An 8765-nucleotide genomic window follows, 5' to 3' on the forward strand; every position below is an offset into this window, starting at 1 on the left:
TCCAATGTAAATGCTGATGCATTAAGTAAAAATCCGTCAGTATTAATACTACGTGCAAACAAAAGTATGTCTAATGAAGAAGACGAACCTAAAGAAACAGAAGACGAGCAAGAAGAAGAAGATAATAACGAGTACACAGAAGAGGAAAAGAAGCAAATACTCTACGAGTACCACGCACCGTTAGAAGGACATCAAAGAATACAGAGGACATTGAGAAGAATATAATTGAAACACAACTGGAAAGGTTTCACAGCCGATGCAACTAAGTATATAAATAAATGCGATTTATGCCAGAAAAAATAAGGCAACACGGAAAAATAAATCACCAATGATAATTACAGATACACCCGAAAAACCATTCGAAAAATGCGCTTTAGACATAGTAGCTCCACGCACAACGATTCCAAAAGGTAACAAATATCTATTAACATTTCAATATAACCCAACTATAATAAATTTAGTAAAGTAATACCAATAACAAATCAAAAAGCAGCAACAGTTGCAAGAGAGTTTGTAGAAAAAATTGTATTAGAGTATGGAATCCCGAATAAAATTTTGACAGATCAAGGAACAAACTTTCTGAATAATATTTTCAAAACAATATGTAAACCATTAAAAATCGAAAAAATACAAACAACTGCATGTCACCCACAGAGTGATGGCGCACTGGAACGATCACACCGAACAATTGCAGAATATTTACGCCATTATATAAAAGAAGACCAGACGGACTGGGATGAATGGATATATGCTATTATTACTTATAATACAACATCTCATACCAGTACAAATTACACTCCTTTCAAATTGCACTCCTTTCGAACTGATATATGGACATCAAGCTGGGCAATATATCATCAGCGTTACTTTAATCAAAACTTACATATACAATAAATGATTACGTTCAGAAGATAAAACAAAGACTAAGAGCAACCAATAAAATAGCGAGGGAACATATGAAAGAAGAAAAAGAAAAAGCAAGAGATATTACGATAAAACAAACTAACAAGCAAAACAAATTAACTATCGAGTAGAAGACCAAGTATTACCCTTACAGAAATATTTTACTAAATACAAATCATACACAATATCATATAAAGAAATACTGAAAAATTACACAGCCACACAAAAAAAAAATTTTTTTTGGCCCAGGGGTCTGACTATGTTTACTGTATGTTTTTGGGGTCCCTGAATCTGAATCCAAGGTCAGATTGACCCCATCACGTCAGGATTTTGCCATAACCTCAAAAAACTCTATAATCAACGCTGTTTAGCCCTGTGACGTTGTTACTCATGCTTTAAACTAAAAAACCAATCTGTTAATCCACATAAACCCATAACCCTTCAACTCCATAACCATCAACCCTATAATCCCGTAACCCCAAAACCCCATAACCCCATAACTCCATAACCCTGTAACCAAAAAAATAAATAAATCATCACAGGCAATTTGCATTATGGCAATTTCTCAGTTGTTGATTTATTTATATATTTACTTATTTTTATTTATATACAAATTTATTTATTTTTATTTATACATATATTTATTTATTTTTATTTATACATACATATTTATAAGCTCATTTTCAAAACAGCCCTTGCAAAAAAACTCTAAACAGTTAAAAAAAAGGGACTACCATTAGCTTTATTGATGTTATTTATTTATTTGTAGATTTATTTATTGTTATTTATATATACGTTTATTTGCTCTTCTCAAAAACAGCCTTCATAAGAGCTATATGATGTACGAAATCCGTTCACGCAACCTACATAATAACATTGATGCTAACAGTTTTACAAATATTAAATAGATTTACAATTGAGTCCGATACTTTAGGGTTATGATATTTTTAATTAGAATTTATCGGGTTATGAGGTTATAGGGTTTAACAGCTTTAGTTTTGTGGAATCCATGCCACGATAGTTGTTTTGCTGTGAGAGATTGAGTATGACGATTTTAGTAACATGGTTATGGGGTTACGGGATTATAGGGTTAGTAGTTATGGGGTTACGGGGTTTTGGGGTTACGGGGTTATGGAGTTATGGAATTATAGGGTTATGGGTTCTTGTTTTGTAACATTGATATAATGCAGATTGACTATGCTGATTTATTTTCTTTAATATCGGGGTTATGGGGTTATGGAGTTACGGGATTATAGGGTTGATGGTTATGAAGTTATGGGGTTGTAGGGTTATGGGTTTATGTGGATTAACAGATTGGTTTTTTAGTTTAAAGCATGAGTAACAACGTCACAGGGCTAAACAGCGTTGATTATAGGGTTTTTTGAGGTTATGGCAAAATCCTGACGTGATGGGGTCAATCTGACCTTGGATTCGGATTCAGGGACCCCAAAAACATACAGTAAACATAGTCAGACCCCGGGGCCAAAAAAAATTTTTTTTTGTGTGGCTATGTTATCAATGATTAAGTATTACCAGTAATTCAGTAATTTTTTGGCCAGTACTTAATTTCTAGTGAATACTGATAATAAAATCAATATTAAATATTGATAGTAATCAAATACTGAGAATTATTGTGCGAAGGTAAAAAATGAGAAAATCATAATATTTAAAAACATATACTTATATATTCCTAATTTTCTCATCCCTTATAAACCACTAGGTATCGAAGGTTGTCAACACACCTTTTGTGAATCCTCCCTCGATAATTTCGATCCCAAGCAGTATACCGATCACCATCCATGTCCTGACTCCGTTACTATTGCTTAACCTGACGATCGACGCGCACGCAGTGACTCTGATGGCTCCAACGATGTTCTTACAATTTATGCTTATATAATGTATCCTTATATTGTTCACAATATATTATAACATACCTGGCAAACACCAAATAATAGTTATATAATTTTTACTTGTTGTTTATTGGATAATTTGTTGATAGATATTGAAACAATGCAACATTCGATATGTGATGAATATTGATGTAATGTAGTGAACCAGTGATAATTACTTTTACATTTTTAACAAAATGTTATAATGATTAATCGAACAAAAAAAATTAAAAAATCCAAGAAAATCCAAATTAAACAAATCGAATTACTAAATTTTGAGAGAAATATTAAATTTTAAAAAATATTATTTTAAAAAATATTATTTAAAACAATAGTGTTGTTTAATGTCGTCAAATGACATGGTTTTCTTGAACGAAATAAAAGTTTTATTTTCATCATTTTCATCATTTTCATCATTTAAAAAAATTTCGTTTAAGAATATAATATTTTAATGAAATAAAAAAAAACCACAAAATTAAACAAGTACGAATATTAAATCTGAAGAAAGTATTTTCTTCGAAAAAAACGGTACAAGAAGTATAAAAAATATGCAATAAGACTGTTCGCGACGCGAGCGAAAACCCGCGGAGAGTCGTCGCGATGAGAGAACGACACTATCAAGTGCTTTCCACGTGCCTAGGTGTTCCGCGGGGGAGCGGTGCACTTGGACACGGTGCATTTGGACACAGCCAATCACAGCACCGTGTAATTAGAGACATTTGTAGGGTCCCTTGGAACAGCGACTTGTGATTGGACTGTGTCCAATTGCCCCGTGTCCAACTGATATACACCCGTTCCGCGGTGCGTGCCAGGTAAGCGGGAATAAACACCGATTGCTTTACGTTGCCATAGCAACTGCGGATAAACATTGTTTCCGCGAATCGACAGCCGGCACGCGCCGTGGAGCATTACATATCGCGAAACATCTCCTTTTAAGGAACTTTCGGCACGCGACCAGCGATCACCTTGTGCTCGGGACCAATCAGCGGATGTCAGAGACGAGGAAAAAAGGGATTGTTCCACACGGCAACTAGCCGCGTTTTACAGAAAGCCGTACAGTCGTGCAGCCGCTTAGCTACCAGCGAGACGTCGGAAGAGAGTCGGAGCAATCTATCGCTTTATAATAAGGTCACGTATCGCGGAGTTAGTTACGTTCGATTCCTTGTTCGTAAATCTTTTGTCGTATTCTCCTTTGAGCTCCCCGATTAGCGAAAGTTCAATTTTCATATCTTTGAGTCGCCGGTCGCCGTCGGCGACCGCTTTCTTGCGAAGCTCCGGATTGCTCCGTTCTCGTAACCGTCAACGGTCTCGACCGACTGTCTACTTTGGCCGTTCTGAATCATAATTCGCGGTGCTTTCGCGTTATCTAAGACGACACTTTATCCGTCTTGTACATTTGATTAGCGTCGCGCTCGCGACTGGGATCCAGCGTAGGATTCCTCGACTGTGCGGAAAAGCGGTATCCGTGACGTTTATAATGTTTTTTTTGTGTTGTCCTGCGTTAAAATTCCGCGGCAGCTCGATGCTCGTTTCGGGAAAGAGTCGGTGGTCACCGCGGTACAAGATCTCCGTCGGCCGCGTCAAGATCGCCGTCGGCCGGGCATTCGTCGGACGCTTTACAAGATTTCCGTCGCGGTGGTGTGACCGACTTTACGACTCTCCGAAGATTTCTGTTCCAACTCGCGATCTAATCGGGATAGCTTCTGTGAGATCGTCGAGAGTGTAAAATAAAGTGAATCACTAAACTCGAACGAGTCAGTTAATCACCGAGTTCGCATCCCTTTCCTCACGTCACCGGACCTCGTGCGAGGTCGATCCAGCAAGCGTCATTCTCTCAGCGAATTGGAGAGAATTCGCTACAAAGACAAATTAATGATTGCCACGAACGAGTGCTATTCTAAGTACTATTCTATAAGTATTATTGATGTACAACATTATTGGATTTGAAATATAAGTAACAAAAATAACTAGTAAATAAATAAAATATATTATATTCGTAATATTTTTTTAAATATTACTGCAATATTGCTAAAGAAATATTACAAATTAATGTCACTGCAAAATCTCTGCAACATTGCACTGCAATATGCAATCTTGCAACGTTGTAGTAATGTTGCTGCAAGCTTCTGTACTGTATGGGCATTGCTGAGATTCGAGCCTGAGACCTCTCCCAGATAGCACACACGTCAAAATGACATCTAAATCTAAGTAAGTTCAAGATCAAAAATAATCAAGGAATGATCAAAAATATCGTGAGAATATCGTCAAATGATAGTCTAATGTCATAGATCGATGACGACATTTTAGATGACTTAATGACGTTTTATGACGTCTCTAAACGTCAATAATACGTTTTTAAGACGTTATACAGGAACGTCATTAAGATGTCACAAAAAAGACGTTTTAAAGACGTCGTTATTTAGTCACTTGACGTCATTCGACCAGTTATGACCAGTTTTTTACGTCATTTTGACGTGAGTCTGTTACTTGGGCTGATTCTTGTGTCGTTCACCTTACCTACTGCGTCACTGTCACTAGTGTCTGAAGTTACTGTCACTGAAGGCGTTGGCGATGTCGAGTGGCACCGCCAACACAACCCCTTCCCTTCTTTCGACGGCTTCCGAGAGGGACCGGACGCGCAAAATCGCGTCTACGCTTGACCGTCCCTCCCGGAAGCCGTATTGCTCCTCATTGAGCTTGGGACTAGATGCCGGATGAGGCGGTAGTGTATTATTCTCTCAAATAATTTCCCCGTCCCGTTCACCAAACATATCGGCCTATAAGCGGAAGGGCTATCCTCCGCCCTGCCCCCCCTTTCCTGAAGAGGACCAAGTTGGCCCTCTTCGAGGAACTGGGGAACACCCCGGTCTTCAAGCACGAGGTGAAAAGCCGCAACATGCGGCAGGGGGGAATGGAAGCTTCCTCCCATGGAAAAAGAACCCTCACAAATTCTTCGAGGAGGTCGGGATCCAGGGACATTATCGGCGGGGGAGCGGTGCACTTGGTCACGGTGCATTTGGACACAGCCAATCACAGCACCGTGTGATTAGAGACATTTGTAGGGTCCCTTGGAACAGCGACTTGTGATTGGACTGTGTCCAATTGCCCCGTGTCCAACTGATATACACCCATCGGCGGAGGTACGCAAGAAGGCAGACGTCTCATCACAATGTGATATGGGCGCCCCCACGTGTCCCTGTCGATGGTGGAGACCAGGTCATCCCAGGCACGGGCCTTGGCCGCAGCGATGGCCGCCTTAAGGACCCCCCTCAGCAGTAAGCCCTCTCAGCGGCCATCCTGCCGTCTCCATTTCTCCCTCGCCGGTCCATATCTCTCCTGGTTTGGTTGACGGAATGCCGCAGTTTGGCAATCTCCGTCGACCATCAGTACACGGACCGGCGGGGATGCGGCTGCGTTCGGAGCATAGCGGCATCATACTGTCCGCGTGGGTGGCGGACGTAAAGAATACCCCCAACGTATGGCCTGCGTGTCGTAAAAGGCGACTAAAAGGCCCTCGTGGGTGGGTTGCTGCGCCCATGAGTATTAGGAGCCGGAGGGCTCCCCTCCTTCTCGCTTCAGAGAGGAAGGGAAGCCCAATGGCGCCTACAGCAAGGGAGCGTACCGGATCCCTTATGCCAGTATGGTACCGGTCTCTCGGGTGGGCAGCGGCGCCCTAGAGTTTCAGAGGAAGGCGAGCGCGCCCGGCTGTCCTTGGGGCAGCCGGTGCGGGTGAACCGACCTCACCGCGGGGGCAGTCGGGTCCCTTATGTCATTACGGCAACCGGCCTCCCGGGTGAGCAGCTGCGCCCGGGAGTAGTAAGATCCTCGGTGAATACTTCACCGGGGATCCACAGAGGGGGCAGGGCGGGCTCCTGAGGCTCCGTTGAGCCAAACCGCCCTAGGGGGCGGCCCGAAAAGCCGCCCGGGTTGGGGGGCCGCCGTCATGCTCCCCATTTAGAAAAATGATGGAAAAAATAAACGAAACGACTTGCGGCAGGTCGGAGGTGTCGCGCCGGCATGTGGGGGCTATGGTCCCAGGCTCCCCCATGTCGTCAACGAGCGTTGGGCCAGAGGAAGCCGGTGCGTCTACGGCGGGCGCGACGGTGGATTCAGCGACTGCCGATGGGAAGAAGGAACTAAGGAAAAAGGAGGGGGAGAGTGAGGAAGGAGGAGCGAAAAGAAGGAAGAGAGACGAAGAGCAGGAAGGGATTGGGACAGGGATAAAGAAAAAGATAGGGGAAGAGGATAAGGGGATGAATGTGGAAGAGAAAGAGGGGTGGCCGGATCCCCAGAGGATGACTAAGACCCGGGAGTTCGTGCTCACACAGCGCCACTATCTTAGGGAAAGCGCCGGGCACATCGGGGAAATAGTAGCGAAAAGTAAGAGGATGAGTGGGGTGGAAAAAGGCAACATCACGAAAAGTAAAGAAGAGATGCTAAGATATGGGGAGGAAATGGCGAAGATGTTCAAATTGAGAACAGAATGGCTAGAGGGAGTGATAAGAGAAAGGGACAAGTTACTAGACAGGCATGATAATGATGAAGCAGGATTGGTATTGGAAATGGACAGGTACAGAAGGGTAATACGAGGTTTGGAAAAGGAAAAGGAATTATGGGAACAGGAAAGGGATGGCTTAAGGAAGGAAATAAAAGGAAAGGAAAAAATAATAAAGAAGATAGGGAGCAAGCAGAGGGATACGGCGGACCGGGCGGTGTCTCCGTTTCCGGAGGCATGGCCCGACGTCAGGGATCGGGCGACGTCGCCGCTGCGGGAGAGGGTACCCGGGCGGAGGAGAGAGGCGCCGGCGACCGGGAGGCCGCCGGCTGCGGCGGAAGGAGGGACTGTGCCCTCCCCGCCCGCCGTGGCTCCCCCGGGAGATGGGGGGTGGGTTGTGGCGGGCGGTGGGGCTGCGAAGAGGAGGGAAAGAGGTCCCAAGAGGGACGATGGAAGGACGCGCGCTCCGGGGCGTCCGGCGGTGCCGACGACAGCGGCGGTATCGGTCCGCCTTGAGCCGGCGGGCCTCGTATGCGGAGGCCCTCCGAAAGGCGAGGACCGATATAGCCCCGGGCGCGGGTGGAGTCCGGCCCGCCTTCGTTAGGAGGGCCGCGAATGGCGGCCTCCTGTTTGGGCTGGCCGGGCCCAGGAAAGAAGGGGAGGCGGACGCCCTGGCCGCCAAGCTCAGGGCGTCGCTGCCGAGGGCCGTGATCACACGGCCCGTAAGGATGGGGGAGGTCTGGCTCGTCGGTTTTGACGAGTCGGTCCCCCCCGAAGAGATAACGGAAGTCCTTGCCGCGCGAGGAGGATGTGGGCCGGGCGAGGTGCGCCTCGGCCCCATCCGATGGAGTTGGCGGGGCGAGGGGACTGTCTGGGCAAGACTCCCCCTCGCCGCGGCCGCCGCGGTGGCGGCTGAGGGGAGGGTGGCTCTGGGGTGGGCGGGGACGCGGGTGGTGATGCTCGCGGCTCGCCCGCTCCAGTGGCACAAGTGCTGGAGGCTCGGCCACATCCGGGCGGCCTGCTCTGCGTCAATTGACCGGAGTGGGCTCTGTTACCGGTGTGGCCGGGCGGGGCACATCGCGCGGGCCTGCGCAGGGAGTGCGGCCTGCGCGGTGTGCTCAGAAGATGGCAGGGACTCGGGCCACCGGGTGGGTGGTCCCGAGTGCCCAATGGGGGGTGGTGCTCCGGCGGGCGGGAGGCCGCCGGGGCATCGCAGGGGTCGACCGCCGAACGCGGCCGGCTCAGCTCGCCCCCCTACGGTAGGCGTGCCGGCGGACCCCGGGGAGTTATCCCGGGATCCGGCCGGCGGAGAGGGCCCCGGTCTGACCACCTAGACCGGGGCCACGGCGCCGGCCGAACATCAGGCCGGCATCGAGGGGAGTCAGTGCCGGGCGGAACTCCGCCTCCACCGGTCCCCCCTCACCCCTACGGGTCGCTTGGGGGGTGTGCGGGGGCGCACCCTCTAATCATAGCGGCCC

The sequence above is a fragment of the Odontomachus brunneus genome, unplaced genomic scaffold (genome assembly GCF_010583005.1).
Source record: "Odontomachus brunneus isolate Ranch 3 - 2012 unplaced genomic scaffold, Obru_v1 Obru_scaffold_112, whole genome shotgun sequence".
In the NCBI taxonomy this organism is placed as follows: Eukaryota; Metazoa; Arthropoda; class Insecta; order Hymenoptera; family Formicidae; genus Odontomachus; species Odontomachus brunneus.